This window comes from Malaclemys terrapin, chromosome 2, assembly GCF_027887155.1.
Source record: "Malaclemys terrapin pileata isolate rMalTer1 chromosome 2, rMalTer1.hap1, whole genome shotgun sequence".
NCBI classification, from domain to species: domain Eukaryota; kingdom Metazoa; phylum Chordata; order Testudines; family Emydidae; genus Malaclemys; species Malaclemys terrapin.
This window is the reverse complement of record NC_071506.1, coordinates 223959498-223975835: the sequence shown is the minus strand read 5'-3', so window position 1 is coordinate 223975835 and position 16338 is coordinate 223959498. Positions and strand designations below refer to the sequence as shown.

The window sequence follows — 16338 nt, the reverse complement described above, 5'->3', positions numbered from 1 at the left end:
GAGGTGCCCATTGGGTGGTGTTTCATTGTCCCAAGTCACTGGGTGGGGACTAGAGCTGGTTTTGTGTTGTATTGTTGAAAAAGAACCCCTAGAAACTGAATCTGGCCCTTGTTGCTGCTGACTTCACCTGGCAGAAGGGCTACACAACAAATCAATATTGTAGATCAGCGCCACCTTTGTAGTACTTAAGGTTGAATCTCACTTTCTGTTTAAAAGTTAATTATTCTAAGTGCTCTAAAATCCACATGCTTAATCTGTCTAGAAATTTGCTGTCCTCATGAAAGTGCGGCAGTACGGTTAGTGGTCCAAATTTGAGGTCTTTTGAAGAAAGTGTTCCTGATATACAGATCCGCCAAAATAATCACGTGTTTACAGAGTCACCTGGTTCTTCTGACTGTTTTTGCACACACCCCAGATTCTATGTATGGTTCCAGGTATGGTCCTCATCTTCCCCAACTAACCTCAGCCACTCTTGATTTCTCTCAGCTATAGCACAGCACCCACTGCCCCTTTGGGGAAGCAGTATTGAAATAGTCATTGAGGGTAAAGTTTGGAACTCCAGGTTGGCATGAACTAAATTTACATGATTAAGAGAGTGAAATGCATGTGAGCAGCAAGAGTAGGGCTCAGTTACAGCTAACGGACTGGCACACAATGGCTCCAAGTGACAAGCTGTGGTCATCAAAACTGAGCAATACCTATGCACTGTGAGTTTGAGCCCAACCCTTTGGAAGCCTTCAGGGAAAGTATGTTGTGTGTTTGTTGCTCTCTGCCTGCATTCTGCCCTGGGCTTCTTTTGGAAGTTGTGTAGTGAGACCAAAATTTCTGGTTTAAGAGCAATATTTTAAGGTGCTCTACAATCCACATGTAGACTATGATTTTACTTAAGAAGTAAATTTTCCAGGAAATTAGCTTTAATTAAATAGAGGGAAGATGAAAGACTCTAGTAAGCATTAAGGGTAATGTAATCATGATTCATACTCTACTCATACACACGTTAGCATGATCAAAACAAAGCAAGTTACTGGGTCATTTGGTGAAGGGGTTCATCATACACAGTCTCCTTATGCAGTGTTTTTGTAGCCATGTTAGTCCCAGGATATCAGAGAGACAAGTTGGGTGGGGTAGTATCTCTCTCTCAGAAGTTGGTCCAATAAAAAATGTTACCTCACCCACCTTGTCTCTCTAATGAGCTGCTTATAACATTTTCATATTGTTATATCTTTTTGGTGCAGAACTAAGGAATATGGTGGGTTAGAGCAGTGCGAGTGTGGGGGATGTTGGCGCAGTGCAGGGACTGTGGGGGATTTTGGAGGGTACAGGGTGGGTGCTTCATAAGGCTGTGCTCTGGCACAGATACAGAGAGGCCAGCATACCCCTAGATGATGACTCTTTCATTAGAATAAGAGATTTAAAAAAAAAAAACAGTTTTTGAAAAACCAGTTGGATAACTACAACTTTGACATAGTACTGCATTTCCCTCACCCTCCCCAAAGTAGTGTTTTTTTTTATTTTATTTTATGAACTCTCAATGAATAAGGGATTCTTCTCAAAGGGGACCCTTGCTCTCTGGGAGCTCAGAAGGCCTGGTAGAGATGAACCATTAGGGGGGCAGGTTGGGCTCCTTCTCCAACAGTGGGGAAGGGGAAAGGGAAGTAGAGCCATATGTGCCCTTCCCTCCCATCCCCTCCAAATGCCTTCTGTCCCCTGTAATCATTCCACAAGACTTTTTCACCAGGCTGAGAGAGGGGGCTCCAGCATTCTCCTTACTTTCCACTGCTCTCCGATCATGAGGAGGAATTCAGAACTCCCCTTTTTCACCATGCTCCCTCCAGGAATGGGGAAAGAGGCTTCGGGTTCACCTTTCCCCAGCTCTTCGTTTCCTGGTTTTAAGAGGTTTAAGTTTGGAAGAGCATGAAGAACCACCAAGCAACCTTAACTCTGTGTTCCTGAAGTTTGGGGGAATTTAACAGTATTCTGTGTCCCAGCCTGTTCCCATTTAAATCAATGATGTCAATGGAATCAAAGCAGAATCAGGCCCTTCATTGTTAGCCTGAGTAGCAATTTCAGTAGAACTATTATGTTGTTTGTATTATAGTGGTGGCCACCAACTGTGATCAATGCCCCATCATGTTAGGCATGGTACATGCACATAGTAAGACAAGCATTTCACTGAAGAGCTTACAGTCTAAACAGAAAAGGTAATCAAACTCCCCTCTTTTTACAGATGGGGACCTGGAATACAGAGAGAAGTTAAGCAACTTACCCAGTTTCACACAAGAAGTCTGTGATAAAGCCAAGAATTTAATGTAGATTGAGTTCCAGTTCAGTGTGTTAACCACCACACCATCCTTCCTCTCTTTACATTGGTATAACTGAGAGTAGGTTTGTTGTCCAAGGGATTTTGTGGAGAAATGGCAATTTGAACAAGAATATGAGATGAGATGAAAGCAGTAAGCAAAAAAGGGATTTTGTGTTGACTTTCTCTAACTTTTGGTTCATTCTCTACCCCATTTCTGACCCTTGTCTCATATGGCAAAGATTACTACTGTGCGTCTCAGTGATCTCTTGAGGTTATTGAAAGCAATTTCTTCCCTTTCCTGGTACCCATGTTAACTGGATAATTTGTTTATTAACATGGCTGAAATTAAGTAGAAAGGGTAAGGGGATCTTTAAATGCAGATCTACTATTTAGGGTGTGGTTGGTGCTGTCTAGAGTTTGTTGCATAAAAACAGTCTGTTCACATTTGCCCAGGAAATTGCTGGTTTTACTAATTACTAAATAGCATAATTTACATCACCTTTTAAAGCAAGATTTATTATGAAAACAGACTGAGTATTTTAAAAACTGGGAGCGAAAACCTTTCTTCCTCGCCTTTCATTTCTAGAGCCTTAATTCTTTTTGTGACTAGTATGGATCTTTGATAAAATTTCACATGCCATAAATGTGACTGCAAAGGATCTGACAGATGTGAAATGTTTAGCAGTTTGTACAGAGGAGAATGAATTACTGTTCGATTGGGTTAAAAGCTGCTGAGATTCTAGTGAAGTACTCGTCACAAGGTGATCGTAAATGCCAAAAATGATGAGAGTAACACTCAGCATTGGCACCACCTTGCTTAACCACATGTTTAATGATGTTATGAGAAGAACAGGTATGTAAAATATGAAACTAAGTAAGACAGCACTAAATATTAATTTTATGTGACATCAATAATGTCTTGGTGAAAACGGATTTTCAACCCACAAAACTCGTATAATTATTGTAATATCCTTACTTTATACTTACCATTGATTTTACTGGAATGACTAAGATTTTGGCTGTTTGCTGAAACAGCACTATGGTCTTTTACCTTTACCATTGAGTGTCATCCCAATTCATCTCAGCATACTGCAAAACTGACTAGTTTTCATTTTCATTAAGCTTCTCTTTATTCTGGATTGTGGGGTTTTCACCTCTATCCTTTCCTTCTCCATTGTTTGGCCCTTTAATACAAGTAATCTTAACACCATTCACAGGAAAACACAAGACAGATGTAAAAATGTTTTAAAAGATACTTTCATACTTTCAAGGATAGACAAAAAAAATAATAATTTATATATAATCATTTAATAGAATCTTATGAGAAAAAAAACTGGAAAGGACTGGGTTGTTTTACACCTGCTATTATTTATGAAACAGCAGCATAGTAGTATAGATTGAGTGAGTAGTATCTCCTTAGTTAAGGGTATTCAACAGTTCCCATTATAAGGCCCTATTTTCACATTAACTGTTTTGGCTGAAATTTTCTATGCTGGATGTCTGCCTCAGGCTGAATTTCTTTGGAAAGTTTCAACTAAAATGTTTCAGCCATTTCTGAGAATGACATTACCTAAGTTGTTTTGCCCTCATTTAAAAAAAAAAAAAACCACCAACTAATCCTACAACTGTTTAGCTGAGTAGGTTTAGCACCTCCGTAGTTTGGAGCAGGAACTTGAAATTTGACAGGATGGACCTCCTGGTGTCAGGGGTGTGCCTTTTGCCATTTGGCCAAGTTATTAGCCTCTAAAAATTGCAATTCACCCATATTCAGTAAACTTGGTAGAGTTTCTAAATTTGCTGAAGATTCCATCTGCACTGAGCATGCTCCAAGCTGGGACTACAGGGACTGAGCAGGACTTTGTCAGCAGTTGTTCCTCCCTGCTGCCAGGTGCTGCTATAGCACCAGGCACAGGAACTGAGCACATGGAAAATACTTCTTCTATTCTCTATGCTCCCGTACGGGTAGGAGGACAAAGCAGCAGAACTGGAATGCAGGTAGGAGTGAGGATTGCAGGATCCAGAGTGCAGGGAGATGCTGGTGATTAGGAGACTGCAAAGGGGGATGTGAACAAGAGCTGATGGTGGTTACAGGATGGGTTCAGAGTTTGGAGGGGAGAGGGACATATTGACTCAAAGGAAGATGATATATATATCATTGTTTTTTTTGAGTGGTGTGTTGGAGCTTGCAGGTATGGGTAACTGGGAAAAAGCTAGGCCTAGGTGTTAAAGATGTGGGCTATTTTGCATCAAATGTCTGCTTCTTTAAGTCTGTTCTATTTCCATAACCAGCACCTACCTTATTTAATAGAAAAGAATCTATGAAACTCTTGATGCACAATGAATTCATGAGCACAACATACCGGGTGCATTCCACTTAATGCCACAGTAAGTTAAACAAGATGACAATCTAAATTAAAAGTCCCTTTGCATGACACACAGGTGACAGCATGCAAAATATCTGAGCAATTATGATATCAAGCATTTTAAACACAGTGTTAAAGAGAAAATGTCAAATAGTATAGACCCAAAATGGGATCCAGATTCTACTCGCTATAGTCTAGCAGCAAATCATCTGAGCACTAAATATCATTCTAAAAAACAACGCAAACAAACAACAAAAAACCCACCTTCAATTATAAAAATCAAAATAAATTTTGAACAAAAATAAATATTAGTCACAATTTTATTCTGTCCCCCAAAATCCAACCAAAACCATTCCCACGGCTATCCACATCCCTGTTGCCATCACTGAAGAGGATGTTGCACTGACTTCAGTGGGAGACAGGATTAGGGCCTAAAACAGTAACCAAATAATGAGCTATTTCATTTTGGGCTCTTTGAGAAACTTGGAGAAAGAAGCTCTTATCCCACTACTGAAATGCCAAAAAATTTGACATGAGTCCAGTTACATGGAAGAACATTTCCCAGAATTTTATTATATCAATTGAATGATGACACAGCATTTCCTGATTGACAAAAGAACAGTACAGCTTTGTCTCTCCCCTCCCCACACATTGGTCCTGATATATGGTCTTAATTGTACAGCATTCCTGTGTTCTGTTAAATAACTGCCATGTTTCACCCCAGAAGTAGCTGCAATTGTGAGTGAAGTGATTCTTCTATTTGTAGTTTGTAATATGAATTGGGAACACTTAGAATGAAAGGTGTTTTATAAACATAGGCTTATTTATCAATTTCCAAGAATAATACCTGGAAAAATGAATACAAACTATACTGCACATAGTTCCTTCATCCCTATCCTAATTAGCTAAACTAACTCAAAGTCCATCATGAGGACCTCTGTTTCTTTCTATGGGCTTTAAACCCTAAATAAAATACTCGTTAAAAGTTGAGGACAGTAATTATTAAGCAGTTGTATAGAAATGCAGAGCATTTATGTTGCATCACCCTAGGCTCTGTGGCTAAAAGCTTGCATCAAGATTCTGAGTAATTATTGCTGACTCATAATAGCAGGTTCCTCCAATTAGCTCCAAACGGATATACAGAGGGTGAGAGTGTCTGTTTGGGCTACAGGAAACTAAAACAGGGGTAGTTAGGTTGATCTAGGAACCCAGGCTTGTGGAGGAAGTTTAGGCTGAAGTTTATATTTTATTGTTGAGTTATTAATAAATCAAACGCCAGCAAGGGAAAAGGTTGGGCTGGGGCACTTATTCAAAGGACCGTGTACTAGATGAGGTAGGATCTTAGGACTGATTCTGCTGCCTTTTGAACATGCTATCTCCAGATGACTAGTAGGATATAATGCTAACCACTATGAATAATACTTAGTATATGGGATCAATGAAGTGATCCCAAAAGAGGTGCCAGGGCAATGAATTGCCAAGTCTAGAGGTGCTGGGGCTCAGTCCTGCATGTGTATAACTTTACTCCCAGGACTAGTCCAATTGGCTCCCGGGACTAAAGATCACACACATGCTACTGTTTGCAGCATTGGGGCTAAGATTGTATTTTTACATCTTGTATGCTGCTGATCACATTGATGCTTAATACATAACACCTTGTGAATAGATAAGGTACTATCCTCACAGAACAACAGCTAAGAACCTTTCTGGAGACTCACTTTCAACTGATTTGCCTAAGGTAACACAGGATGTCTATAACAGAATCAGGTTAGAACCGATCTCCTGACTCCCATTCCTTTTCTTCAGTCATTCTTCTTCCTTGTGCAGACACTAAGGGCCTGACCCAAAGCATGCTGGAGTCATTGGTAGTGGTCTGTGTGGTAGCTGTAAGATAAGGAAGGTAATGCACTTTTTTTTTTTTTGGGGGGGGGGGGTTCCCTGCCAGTGTCCCTTTAATTCTGCATGTGCAAGACTCAAAATATCTTTTCTCCCTTGCTGTAACTTCTGATCTCTCCAACGATATCACGTCTACGAAGAACTATATATTAATAAAAGTCCTATTATAAAACCCCTTTGTAAGAAAAGTAGTTCCGTGGATCAATACAATCTAGAGATGAATTAATTGGATGTGGGCACTAAAATCCCCCTAGTAATCACCATTCCCCCCAAAAGTAGTGGGGCGTTCAGATTTAGGGGGTTAGCTCAGCTCTTTAGAGAGAGAGAGCGAGCTCTTTGAAACACAAGAGGGATTAATTCCCAAAGGAGGTTCGGTGTTTGCTTCGTTTGGGTCCATCAGCCTATACACAGTATACTAGCAGCGCCGGAGTTTATTCAGCAGACTGGAACGGGTGTTGTCCCGTGCCACACTTAGTTGAATGGAGACCAACCCATCCAGTTCGGGAAACAGTCCGTGCCCAGCCCCTGCAAATCAATACAGCCTAGGGAACCCGCCTCTTTGGATTCGTCCCTGCTTCCTCCCGAAATCCATAAAGCAGGAGATTTTTTCCAAGCTGACTCACACGCCTAATGTCAGTCCTGTCACATCCAGCTCTGCAAGCTGTTGCTTGCGCTGTTCCTGCTTTGCGCTCGCCTCCCCCTCCATCCGCCCCTTCTACTGTGGCTTGCTGGCGGAGGCGGAGCCCGGGGAGGACACGCCCCCGGACACGCCTACCCCTCCACTCTCCCCCTGAACAGGGACCGCAATGATTTAGAAGTTCAGGAATCCCACGTGACGTCACCGAGGGTGATGTAATGCTTCTCTAAATAGAACGTATTGTAACCTTCTCTCAGTCCAACGTGGTTCCTTCACCCAAGCTGCTGGTCCTTTCCCTTCTACACTTGTTTGGTAAGTTCCTCTAAATACTGATCTGACTTTATGAAACTCACTTTTCAGTGCATTTAAACCCTCGCTTTCTGGACGCTTTAAAGTACTTGTGTGCATGGGACTGATCTAGGGACTGGGAGTATGTGTGAATTAACTGGGGAGCAGAGTGGGGGGAAGGATCTAAAGTGAGGAGGGAGAAATCTCATGAATTGCAAAGGGGTTTGTTTTGTTTTGTGGGAGTTTTGAGGGGCTAGTAAACAGTTTTTGTTATTAACCCTGGGACTGCTCCGGGGGCTGTGATAAACGGCTGTTAGTTTTTCAATTTAATTGTAATGATAGTAACCATTTGAGATTTCCCCGCTCCCGTTCCGGCTGCGATGTTTGATCAGTGAGATGCTTCTATGAAGATGGCTTTTTGAACGAGTGTGTGTGTGTGTGCATCGCTCCCTCTCACTCCTCTAAGTGACTGGGCGAGGGTGTAACAGGAATCGCGGGGTGGCGGGGGGACCGGAAAAGTTGTTGAAGCTACACGAAGCGCAGTAAGCAGGCGGAGGGAGCGGAAAGGCAGCGAGGGGAGCAACTTTGAGATTCCTCAATTCAACACACCGACCAAAAAGTTGGAAAGTTTTGAAACTCTCTGTCTCTCTCTCTCTCTGTGTCTCTGTGTGTGTGTGTGTTGAAACAAGAGCTAGCAAAGTCATTAGTATGCTGCCGGGACCGTGTGCTTGTGTATGCATGTGTGTCGAAGAACCGCTGAGATGAGATGTAGCTGCTGCTGCCATCTCCGCTGTCTTCAGGGAGCGTGTAGGTAAATATTGTTGCAAATAAATTATAATTCTTGTTTAAGCTCTTCCGGGAGAGGATTTTTTTTAAACTAGACACAAAAGTAGAAGGTTGATGCTGCTTCCCCCCCCCCCCCCATCTTTGCCTTATTTCTTTTCGGCATAACATCTTGTCTTGCTGCTGCTGCTGAAATGACAGCTCTTTGGCTGCTGGACTTGCTCTCAAAGTCCCCCCTCCCTTCTTGAAGCTTTCGCTTTCTTCTTAACTGAACTTGATTTCAATCGCTGCAACTTTGATTTAAGTTTTGGAAGAGTCTTCTTAGTCCAAAGTACCGGAGGCTCAGCTGCATACGAGTTGCTGGTTTATCTGTATGTGTTGTTTCTTATATGGACTTTTATTGATAATCGCACAACAAACTGATCACCCCCCTCCCCTTCCTCATCTCCAGTCCCCACATGATGCCTATTGTTAAGGCTCAGGGCTAGAGTGGGCTGTGTGTATATTTCGTTGTTAGGTGTCTGCATCGCTATGTTTGGTTGTCTCCCCCCCACACCCCTTCTGACATATCTCAGGGAATAAGGCTGGATAGTGGGCCATTACGTCATTCTGCAGACTAGTAAGTGTTTGATTAACAGCCTTAGATACTGTAGGGTTCAGGGGGTTAGAAATGCTGACAAAGCAACTCTCCCTTTTACAATCCAACTGGCTAAGCACATCGTTTTTACACCCTCTCCTCCCCCCCAGTTCAATGCATATCTCCTTTATCCCTCCTCTGGTTTAGGTTTCTCTCTCCCTCTCTTTAGCTAAGTTTTGTCCTTCCAGAATTTTAAGAGCTTCTGAAATATAAGGTGGATACCTGCTAAACTCTGCCTTTTCTCTTATTTATGTCCAGGCATGATGAGTGATCTGTCATCTCCAGGGTTTATTATAAATGTTACAGTCTGAAAGAAAAAAAGTGGTTCAAAGACATGGATAGCAATAAAATAAAATGAATGTCCATATGTGTGTCTTTTACAATTAAAATGCTTAAATAGTACTTACTTAAAACAGCATGGCCAGAGGATTTCTGTAGTTTATCAGTAGGAAACAATATACAGACAGATGAAAACAGAGGTTAGACCAAAGGACAATAGGGTTCTTGGGTTTTCCTGGAGACCATACATTTCAAAGATAACCCTTCTCCTAATCCATTAAATTACACCAGAGTTTCTTTGCCTGGTCATTTGGTGAAAATACAGTGTGTCAAATAACAGTGGAGGAAGAACTTTCTTCTAAGAAACTGTCATGCAGAAATAATCCAGAAACCAGACTGTAAAGTTTTTTTTTTTTAAATAAATTGTTTCTAGAGTTACAGGGTGAGAACAAAATGAAAGAAAATCTATACTCTGACACAGTTTGTGGGAATTTGTTCTGAAGTACATGTACTTTGGTAGAATTTTTTTAAAAATTTCTGTAGAAAAATGTCTTTGGATGAAGTCAGCATTACTATGTTAAAAATACTTATAAAATGTTAAACTTCTTATTTGTTACTCCTTAGTCCTAAAGGGAGCAGTGCAGGTTGCAAAGCACTAGAGAAAAGTGTGGTTAACGATCAGTGATTAGTGATAAGTGATTAGTGGTTTTATTCAAACTGTTACCTCTGACCAGAAGCACACATCAGAGGATTAACAGGCTCTTTAGATAAATGCTCATTAGTAGAAGGAGAAAAACGAAGATAATAGGCATGCACACAGGGACAACTTTCGAGGAAAATCATTCCTGTCTCTGGAATAATAAGCTCTATTAGCAGAAAGCCTCTTTAATTTAAAAGTTGCTTTTATCTTGTAAATCAAAGTTAGATGTAGAAGGTCACTCTGCTATTATAAGCTAAATTTTCCCATATCAACTGGATGTGGATTATCCCAGTAGTGATATTCATTTAAAGAAACTGAACATTCTCAAGTGCCAAAGCCCTGTATTTTAAGGTATCCACTTCTAATGTAGAAAGTGAAGCCTGCTGTCAGCTAACTAGATGGCGTAGTACAGTTCTCTGTGAATATATATTTCAGGATTATAAACTGAGCAAGTTGCTGCTTGCTAGATGTCCTTCAGCACTTACTACAAAGTTGATTTTGTGCTGGGTTGGAGGCTAGACAGTTCTACAAGTTTTTAGTCACATTTTCCATGTCAGTTAATCTAGTTGAGTTAAAGGCTACTGGAAAAATTAGTCTCATTACAAAAAGAAACTGTTAGAGGCAAATAGAACTACCTGGGGATTAGCTCTTGGTTGGAACCGTGATAGTAAAGTACGAGATCTGTCTTCTATTGGTTCAATAAAATAAGATTCTGATCGTCTTAAATACAAACATAGAGAAATATACAGTGACACCTCTTCCCTGGCTATCACTGGCAAACGGAGCTTTAAAAACAAAAAAAGTCACTAGGAGAGAAAAGTTGACTTGTTGATTGAACAAAACAACTCATTCCTGATTTTACTCTATAGATAATGGTAAGAAGTCTCTTATTTTCCTGTTAATTGACTAAGTGATCTTTAACTATTGATAAGAAAAGGATAATGTCTCGGCTTGGTTCATGCATGGTTTGTAAAGAATTAGTGTCTATTACTGTCCATAGAATTAGTAATGTTTCTGCTGTCTTTATGTCTAGACCATCAAACTTCCAAAACTTAAATGTTTTCATGTATGCATTTACCATGGGATAGGAAATAGAAATACTAAATATTTGAATTGAACAAACTGAAATTGTCTATTTATTGTAACTTTAATTGGACAATTATGAGAGGTCAGATAATATTTTATGTGATGAAGAGATTTCTTTCTAAAGACAAAGAAATTTCTTGATATTCTTGACATGAGGTTGGAAGTAACTTGGTCTACTTGGAAGGACAATAAGCTTTGCCTTGGACTATTGAATATTGGATGCCATTTATTTTAGAGATTTAAGATTTGGGAACAAAAGTAGATTTTTTTTAACTCGTATAAAGAACCAAATAAAGAGAACCAAATAAAAATCAATTGATAATATAGGCTGTTTTACAGAAACCCAACTCTCAGAACAAGGGAAGGTCTGATCTCTTTATTTAACCTATGGGAAAAGAAAGGGAAGAAAAACAAGTATTACTACTAAAAGTGAAGGTAAAATGGGGAGAGGTTGTATCCATAATCTTGTTCACCTTACGATGCAGTGGGGCTACTTGCATGAATAAGGGGAGGAAGATTTGGCCCCATGTGTTCAAATTTGGTATTAATTTGCTCTCTGTAGTTTAGAAGAGGCTTTGAAATACCCTGAAATGTCCTAAGGTGGTTGTTTATCCTTCAGAGGGGTCTTTCGTGTGATACTGCGTTTGTGAGAGTTAGAGTTCATTCCAGTAACAATGGACCTTGCATTGGCTTGAGACAATTCTTAGGGCCCAATCCTTCTGTCGTCACTCCGGCAAATCCTTATGGATATCAGTGGCAGTTTTGCAGGAGGATTTGGCCCTTAACTATTAACAGGGCCATTTTTAAGACACTTTTTACTTCCTTCTGGGACCCCAGGCAAGATTTGTATATCTCCAACTATGCAGGATGGTATTGTTGCCCATCTTTTGACTACACTCTCTTTTGGTCAAAGATCTTTTCCCTAGAAATCTGTCACTTTGTATTTCTTTTTCTAGTTAGCAACCTCCTGGATTTACTGCAGACCTGTTGCTTTGATTTATTAATAAACCTTCTGTTTATGGATTGGCCACCTTTAAACTAACGTAAAGTTTTATTTTAGTCCAAATGAACTTTTTTTGGAATAACCCTCGCTATACATGAAATTAATTTTGCTTTATTTTTTGGAATAACGTAATAAAATTGCCACCTATTTAAAGTAGTGTTCAGTTACTCAGGTCTCTAATTTAACAAAATGGGAATTTTTCTCAAGTAGAGACTATGTAGAATTTAGCTTTAACCATTCGTTACATATATACCTCAATCGACGGAGTTGCTTGAGACATGGACCCATTAACGATAGAGAGCAACAGGTCTTTCAGCTATGCATACAGCTCTGTTTCTGTGTTGACTAAATGAACTTGTATTTAGCTGACTTGAATTTTGTTTGGGCCAACTTTTCACGTATAAACTTTCATCACAATAAGCTGGTAACATCTTTTAGTGGAATCATTGAAAACATTTTTGAGATTCACACTCTTGCTGACTTTGACTCAGTCATAAGTGATATTGTCACGGCTGATCAATCGGCTAGTTGTCCTGGTGACCATTCTATTGTATCCCAACACATGATTTCTGCAGGTTGTTTTTCTCTGAGAAAGTGTTATATGTCATGTAACCTGTGCTATTTGTCTCTGAGAAAGTTTGATTGCAAAGAAAAACGTAGTAAATTCTATAAGATACAGGCAAGTAGTTCTTTGTTAGAGATGTACTTGAAGAGTTCTTTGTTTTTCTGCATTTTAAAAACATTATTATAATAAACAGTCACAAAATTAATGCAACTTTAGCTTTTAGTAACTTTTAGCCTTAGCCTTCAGCACACTTTTTTTCCTCCTACTACAAATTGCGTTGCTACATCAATTTAAAATCTTTAAAAGATTGTTCTTTAAGGTAGACAAAACAATTATCTCAATTTCTTTTCTTGTCTAATTTGAATATTAACCACATTACAGGAATAAGATCAGTGCTTTTACAGATTTGTGGTACAGTTTTACATACCTATGTATAATGTGAATATATTTCTGTGAACGTCTCAAAATTACATTTCTGTAAAAATAAATATAGGTATACTCTCTGATATACTCAATGTATAAGTAATAATTGTTGTTGTAAGACACTTTCTGAAGCAAAAATACTGTGGTATGTTGTTTTAGCCAAGTAATTATTTTGTTTGTACACTGATCATTTACCTATACCACGGCACCGGTTGATGTGGTAACTCTGGCACTTCTAAAATAATAGCATGTCTAGTCTTTTCACTAAAGTTATTTTACTGTATAATTAAAAATATTGGCATTCAGCATTTTTTCTGTTACCCATCAAAGCTTCATTAATGGGAACTGCAGCTGCAAATCTGGATTTAGAGATTTTTAGAAAGAGAGATGGCTGTATCTGTTTTGTAGATTTCAAGATGGTGATACCAAATACTGTTTTATAAACAAGAAGAGATTGACTAAGGATTTTATTGAGGGCTCTAGGATTTTCAAAGTAAAACATTCAAAGCTTAGTACAATTTCCTTAGCTTACTAGCTGTTATGCTTTGGTTTTTGTTTCTGTCTTCGTTTTTGAGAATCCACTCAAGAAGTCAATCCCCCACATGCTTCAAAATAAATATTTCAGAAAGTTACACTTAGTAGTGTTTGTTTAATTTTCCTGTTTAGAATCTCATATTTTGAGTTAATTAGGACTTGCTATTGTGGCAGCATTCTGTTCAAGCTGATCTTAGGATGTGGCAATATAATCCTTCATAGTAAGGGGACTCCAGTAGACTGATTAAAACTTACTAGAATGCCCTTAGTGGGGAGGCCCGAAGAGAGAGGCAAGCGTAAGGGAATTTCAGTTTCAGTAAGAAAACTATCCACAAATGCTGTAATAACTTTAACAGAATAAGAGCCTTATTTTGCTTTCCTTGGGCACCCAAAACTCCCATTGATTTCAGTGGGAGTCCTGGGTACCCAAGGAATTCAACCGTTTGGTGTTTTTATGCATACTTTGGCCATTTGATGATCACCCCTTAATATGTATTCTATTTCTTACATCTGAATACACTTTAAATAATAATTGTTTTCTTTTCCACTTCTTCGCTATCTTCTGCAAGTGACGTTTTCTAATACTACCATCCTCATCTGCCCTCCATTTCAATTCCTTTCCTTCCCAATGACTTTGTATTGCTGGGGCACTTGATTTCAGTGGAGTGATCTGGGCGATCTCAATAATTATTTATGTTTGAAGTTTTCCAACGATCAGTCCATGGTACTGAGGTTACTCTGGTTGGCTCAGTGACACATTTTTTGTGTGCGTTTTATTTGGTAGGAAACAGAGGGCTTCAGAGAAATTATTTAAATAAGTTGAAAAATCTTTTCCCTACAGTTTGACAGTAGCAGCCTTTTTACCTGTTGCAATGTAGGTTCATGGACGCCAGGACGCCACTACTGCACATGGTATGTGATATGGCATCATTTATAGCTGTTCACAAGTACTTAGAAAGTCATTTGACTAATGTGGGAAATAAAGAGGGGCCAGCAGTTCCCAGATTTTTGTTCTTCAATACCTGACTGGCAAGACTTGAGTAATGGTAGCTAATATAAAACATTCAACACAGGGGGCTCTGTAGCACAATAAATGGAATTTAAGATTAGACTGAGGATATGTTGCATGAAGTGGCTATAGCAGGATGAGCTAAACTGAGGCATTTCCTGGAGTACTCAAGTAAACTGCTAACTAGTGTGTGTGTGTGTATGTCCATATTGCACCTGCTATTTTTTCTCCCTTAAAATGTTTGTAAGTGAGCATTTTAGATCACTTTTCAGCTTTAGAATACGGACATGTTGTGTTTGGGCACTTACATATCCATGTAACAGTATTTTACCTAATTAAGCAGCAAGACACTCCAAGGTGTGAATTATTGTATTAATGTTATTAATTCATAGTGTATGTGTTGGGCATTGAGGTTACAAAACCAATTGCCATTAGTGCAATGAGGTGTGAATTAGCACACCATTATTCACACTTTAGTGTTTACTGCAACTATATAATTATATTTTAAGTAATATTTATATTAAGTGATGAAGCTCATAAATTGTGAGTAGCAAATCATGGTGTATTTATAGTCACCACTCAGAATTAGTTTTAGTCAGTCAGATCCGTCCCAGTGAAGTCAATGGGCATAATTGTCACTAAACTCAAATGGGAGTAGGTGCAGGCTCTTAAGGTGGACCTGTAAAAGTGGATATGGATATATACATATGTGTGCATATGTATATATAGAGTAAATGTGTGTGTTTAGATATACAAAACCATTCTATACTGTTTATATTAGAAACTCAAATTTTATCTACCTTGGAACAATCTGTGGTGACTGGAGAAATGGCAAAATTAAGATATAGCAAAAAAGTGAAAGCTGAGCAGTAGAGAGGGGAAGGGATTTTTAGTCCAATTGTTTAGAACTCTTTTTTGTTGCTGTGAACATTTAACCATTTAATTTCAATGTTTAATGAAGGTCGGAGATAAAATTAATCTTTGTTTAAAGATTCAACGTTCCCACAAATTCTGTTCTCAACATTGACTTCTCCAGAGACTTCCCTTGGTGTCCAGGTAATCTTCCAGCAAGACTAGGGAGGCTTAAATTTTATATTTTTATGCTTTAAAAAAACAAGCTGGGGAATTATTACTCTTTTTCCCCCATCACCATGTTCCCAAAGACACGCGCGCACACACACATATATCCGGTGTATATTATTTTAAATGGATAGGCAGTAGAAAAGGGTTAAAAGAACAGATTAAAAGGTTAGGAAGATCAAAACTAGACCAACTTTTTAAAATTCTGATCTGTCTTTCATTCCCTTGCCTTAATAAACTAGTGTGTTCACATGAGATGAAGAGGAAAAAGATTTAGCAAGGAAAAAGATTTTAATTTCAGGTGTCCAAAGCATTATTGCAGAAAGTGACGGAAAATAATATTTTTAATATTTTGGAAACATCCTTGACAGGGACCTCCTAAATGACACAAATGTTTTCTAAATAACATATGAAACTGGAAAGAAAGGATCAAATGAAGATCTATAAAAGTGGAAAGATACTTTTGTTATGGTAGAAACCAAAAATATTAATCATAATAGGGCCTAAAAGTGTTCTCTCACACTGATATAAATCAGGAGCAACTCTGCTGAAAGCAGAGGAGTTACACTGGAGTTTCTCTTGTGAGAGGAGAATTAGATTCATGGGGTATATTCTGAATGCAGTGTATCAATTTGTCAGTTGTGTGTTTGTGCAAATCCTATTATTAAAGCAAAAGCTGAGTCATCAAGTTGAGGATGTCTGTTTCTTCTAAATGAACATGTTTGTATAGCTTTCCTTCTATTGTGACAACTC

General features: G+C 38.8%; 1 protein-coding gene across 3 annotated transcripts in view; it reads left to right on the top strand.

Moving 5' to 3' along the window:
• The first annotated feature begins 7426 nt into the window (after window positions 1–7426).
• The window catches only part of CREB5 (cAMP responsive element binding protein 5), a 336551-nt gene continuing 327639 nt past the window's right edge, over window positions 7427–16338 (top strand). Inside the window, exons 1-2 of one of the 3 annotated variants that reach the window (XM_054020417.1) lie at window positions 7469–7510; window positions 8176–8297. The gene's annotated coding sequence lies outside the window, so the exon portion shown is untranslated. Of the gene's footprint in view, window positions 7511–8175; window positions 8298–16338 lie in introns of all 3 variants that reach the window. The other 2 variants (XM_054020418.1, XM_054020419.1) reach the window with 2 other exon arrangements.